General features: G+C 47.4%; 1 pseudogene; it reads left to right on the forward strand.

The window, feature by feature from the left end:
- Positions 1–654: 654 nt before the first annotated feature.
- Positions 655–815, forward strand: LOC127043409 (uncharacterized; annotated as a pseudogene).
- The last annotated feature ends 4,325 nt before the right edge of the window (positions 816–5,140 follow it).

Genomic DNA, 5,140 nt, shown 5'->3' on the forward strand with positions numbered 1-5,140 from the left:
CCCATGCTAGCTTTAATCTAGCTAGCACAGGTAACAATTATAGTGAAGATATGGGAGCACGGCTGTTAGTTCAGGCTAGCCACTTGAGCACAAGCCTGCTGGGGACCCTGGCTATGTATTCAGGCTCCTAGCCCATACCGAGGTCCATGCTGCCATATCTTCATTGTTGTGGTTACCCGTATGGGCTACATTGAAGCTAGCACATGCATGCCCACCCTCACTACAATCACACCTCAATTTACAGTGACACCACAGAAACAAGCATATTGAACATTCCCGGCTTTCTTCATGTTAAGCTGCTATGTCTTAGACAAAACAAAGATCCTGAACGATCAGCAATCTGACAGAAAGTTCCCCCCATGTTAGTTGAAACAGGAGGCTGTAGTTCAGTGCAGTTTCTCCTGGATGCAGCCAATGCCTAAGATAATCCCCAAACAGTGATAAGGTAGTAAACACCCACATAGACTGATTGAAACATGACTGCCAGCATGGCTGCAGTTCTTTTCACCTGTGGACAATGCTATGCGAAAGTATTTAGCGCCTAATGCTGCTGAAATCAAAGTTAATTACTGCCATTGATTTCACAGAGGGCAGGAGCAAGCCCTTGAGTGGTGGAGTAGTAATAAAACATCTAAAAATCATTCTGGAATGCTCAATAATAATAAGTGGCAGTATCATAGCCAAGGAGGTTAATCTGAGGCGTGATTATTGCTAGTTGAAAACTTTTCCACAAATGGTCTGTGGAACTTTAAAAGCAGCAAAGAGTCCTGTGGCACCTTATAGATTAACAGATCTATTGGAGCATGAGCTTTCATGGGTGAATACCCACTTCGTCGGATGCATGGTTCACTTTATAGTTCACAAAGTGATATGTAAAAATTTACTTTAACATTAGAAACAGCTTGGTGGCTAGGCCACTGGAGTGAGAATCATGAGACCTGAGTTCTAGTCTTAGCTCTGCGACTGATGTACTGTGTGACCTTGGTTAAGTCATTACAACTCTCCATGCTTCTGTTTCTCAACCACTCCTTGTCTGTTTAGACTGTAAGCTCCTTGGGGCAGGGATTGTCTCACTGTGTGTTTAAATAGCACCAGGGGCCCAAATCCTGGTTGATGCTACTATGATAAGTAATAACTGCATACTGCAAAATAGGTAGGTACTAGAGCTCAGCAAGCTATTCTCAGTGATCAATGTATTCAATGAATGGGGATCCTTTTTCTGTTTGCAAGTTACCTGCAATAATTCTGAGGGCTGTCTTTTTTTCAAATCTGTGTGTTCTGCAAACTGAGCCAGTGAGTGGTTTATGCAGGCAATGAATGGTTTGCTCTTGATGTAATGCATACCTACACCATCTCAGCAAGATGAGGAACCATCCTATGAATTTTCTTTAGCACAGAGAAAATAACATTGGCTTACTCCACTGGTGTTTCAATTCTTGTGATCTGCTTTCAAGTTTAATACAGGTGGATTGGATGATTTTAGCTTTGTCCTTGGAATTATTTGTTCTTCTGGCACCACACACCCCATACAGCCTGGCATCACTGCTGACCTCTACATAAGGAAGAGAAATGCTGGACTGCTCTAGTCAGGATTAAGATGGCAAAGTAGTGAAGGCCAAGACTATAACAATATTCAAAAAAGAACTAGATAAGTTCATGGAGGATAAATCCATCAATGGCTATTAGCCAGGATGGGCAGGGATGGTGTCTGCAGCCTCTGTTTGCCAGAGGCTAGGAATGGGTGACAGGGGATGGATCACTTGATGATCACCTGTTCTGTTCATTCCCTCTAAGCACCTGGCATTGGCCACTGTCAGAAGACAGGATAGTGGGCTAGATGGACCTTTGGTCTCACCCAGTATGGCCATTCTTATGTAGCCCAGGCTGCAGATTGTGTTGTCTGCACTGCACTGGGCTTATACCAGAGCTATTAGCACTGTTCCATGCTTCAGGTGTTCCATAGAATTTAAGAACACAGAGAAAGACAGAGAGAGAGTGTAGCATTGACAAGTCAAGTGACACAAGATCAGGGAAAGGAGAAACAACCCTAGAGGTCTGAGTCTGTCTCAACAATTCAAGACAAATGAGCTACCTACAGCCAGAGAATAGCATATGAAGGCAATGAACGTCTCCCAATCACAGCATTCCTCACAGTGTCAATCTGATTTCTGGCTACAACCCCACTCGAAGTAGCAAGCAACACACCACCTTTCTCCCTGTACTTATGATCTCAGCAACAGAACTATTAGTCCCAGGTGAGTCATAGAATAATAGAACTGGAAGGGGCCTTGAGAGGTCATCTAGTCCAGTCCCCTGCACTCATGGCAGGATTAAGTATTATCTAAAACATCCCTGATATGTGTTTGTCCAATCTACTCTTAAAAATCTCCAATGATGGAGATTCCACAACCTCCCAAAGCAATTTATTCCAGTGCTTTACCACCCTGAGAGTTAGGAAGTTTTTCCTAATGTCCAACCTAAAGCACACTTGCTGCAAGTCCAGCACTATTCCCCACCCTACCCCACCTCCCGTTGATTGACCTATCCTATCCCATCCTCACCACAACTTACTGAGGCCCTGACAGTCTCTACAGTGAGGGCCCCTACCTGCATGAGCCCTACTCTGCCAACCTCAGGATAGGGTCTATACCAGAGGTGGGCAAACTACGGCCTGTGGGCCGCATCCAGCCCGCGGGACCATCCTTCCCGGCCCCTGAGCTCCTGGCCAGGGAGGCTAACCCCCAGCCCCTCCCCTGCTGTTCCCCCTTCTCGGTAGCCTCAGCAGCCTTCACCGCGAGCGCTCTGGCCCACTGCTCCTGCTGGGCAGCGCAGGTGGCGTGGCTGGCTCCAGCCAGGCGGCCGGGCTGCGAGCTCCTGCTGCTCTGAGCAGCATGGTAAGGGGGCAGGCAGCAGGGGGGTTGGATAAGGGGCAGGGAGTCCCAGGGGGCAGTCAGGGGACAGGGAGCAGGGGGCGGTTGGATAGGCTTGGGATTCCTGGGGGCCTGTCAGGAGTGGGGGTGTGGATAGGGGTCAGGGCAGTCAGGGGATGGGGAATGGGAGGGTTGGGTGGGAGGGGTCCCAGGAAGCGGTTAGGGGTGCGGGTCCCTGGGGATGCGACGGGGAGGCATATTGAGAATGGGAGGGAAAGCCATCAGACTCCTCAATATTCCAGCTATTCTGAGCTGTGGAGTAGTCCATGGGCAGCTCTGGGCAGCAGCTGTAAATTAGAACTGCCTCTAGAGCCGCTCCTGCTTACACAGCCTCCAGCCTCCATACCACCCCAGAATTTGGGAATGAAATGGTGATATAAAGCCACCTCTACTTCCATTCCCACTCCCAGGGCCGCACCTCTTGAGCAACCTGAGAGACCCTGCTCAGAACGGCTAGTTACTCGCTGGACTGTATCAAGGAGGACTATGCCAGACTGGGGAAGAGGCTTAAAGACATCGAGGCTCAAAGACATCGAGGCTCAGGTGATCTTCAGTGGGATTCTGCCGGTTCCTAGAGCGGGGCGACGAAGGAGTGACAAGATTATGGCGATCAACAGATGGCTCAGGGAGTGGTGTTATAAGGAGGGCTTTGGGATGTACAGTCACTGGGAAGCATTTACGGATAGACAACTGTTCGCTCAGGATGGACTTCATCTCAGCAAGGAGGGAAATAGAATTCTAGGATGGAGGCTCGCCGACCTCATCAAGAGGGCTTTAAACTAGGAAGTTGGGGGAGATGGTTGGGAGATGTTCGGGAGATCTCCACACCAGAATATAACCTGGAGAGGGAAGTAAACAAAGTGAGCGGGGATACCCTTGCGACCCCAAGATTTGATCCAAGGAGGAATAGTGGAGTAGAAACCAGAGTAACGGGTGATGCTGGTGGTAGAAAGTTTGTGCACGACGGGGGAAAGAATGTCACTGACGCCAAATACCGAAAATTAAAAGGTCTGTACACTAATGCGAGGAGCCTAGGTAACAAGATGGAGGAACTGGAGTTACTAGTGCAGGAAGTGAAGCCGGATATTATAGGGATTACCGAAACCTGGTGGAATAGTACTCATGACTGGAGCACGGGTATTGAAGGCTATGTGCTGTTTAGAAAAGACAGGAAGAAAGGCAAAGGTGGTGGAGTAGCCTTGTACATCAATGATGAAATTAAATGTAGCGAAATAAGAAGCGATGGAATAGATAAGACAGAGTCTGTCTGGGCAAAAATCACACTGGGTAAAAAAGCAACTAGAGCTTCCCCTGAGCTAGTGCTTGGGGTGTGCTACAGACCGCCGGGATCGGATTGGGATATGGATAGAGACCTCTTTAATGTCTTTAATGAAGTGAACACAAAGGGGAAATGTGTGATTATGGGGGACTTCAACTTCCCGGATATAGACTGGAGGACGAGTTCTTGCAAGAATAATAAGGGTCAGATTTTTCTGGATGTGATAGCGGATGGATTTCTTCATCAAGTAGTTGAAGCACCTACAAGAGGGGATGCCATTTTAGATTTGGTGTTGGTGAGCAGTGAGGACCTCGTAGAAGAAATGGTGGTAGGGGACAACCTTGGTTCAAGTGATCATGAGCTGATTCAGTTCAAACTAGATGGAAGGATAAACAAATGTAGATCTGGGATTAGGGTTTTTGACTTCTCGAGGGCTAATTTTAAAGAGTTAAGGAAATTAGTTAGGGAAGTGGATTGGATGGAGGAATTAGTGGATTTAAATGTGGAGGAGGCCTGGAATTACTTTAAGTCACAGCTGCGGAGACTGTCGGAAGCCTGCATCCCGAGAAAGGGGAAAAAAACCATGGGCAGGAGTTGTAGGCCAAACTGGATGAGCAAACAACTCAGAGAGGGGATTAGACAAAAGCAGAAAGCTTACAGGGAGTGGAAGGAAGGCAGGATCAGTAAGGAAAGCTACCTTGCTGAGGTCAGAACATGTAGGGATAAAGTGAGGAAGGCTAAAAGCCGCATTGAACTGGAACTTGCAAAGGGAATCAAAACCAATAGTAAAAGGTTCTACAGCCACATAAATAAGAAGAAAACAAAGAAAGAAGAAGTGGGGCCGCTATACACTGAGGATGGAATGGAGGTTAAGGATAACCTAGGCATGGCCCAACATCTAAACAAGTACTTTGCCTCAGTTTTTAATAAG

Source organism: Gopherus flavomarginatus, chromosome 1 (genome assembly GCF_025201925.1).
Source record: "Gopherus flavomarginatus isolate rGopFla2 chromosome 1, rGopFla2.mat.asm, whole genome shotgun sequence".
Classification (NCBI taxonomy): Eukaryota; Metazoa; Chordata; order Testudines; family Testudinidae; genus Gopherus; species Gopherus flavomarginatus.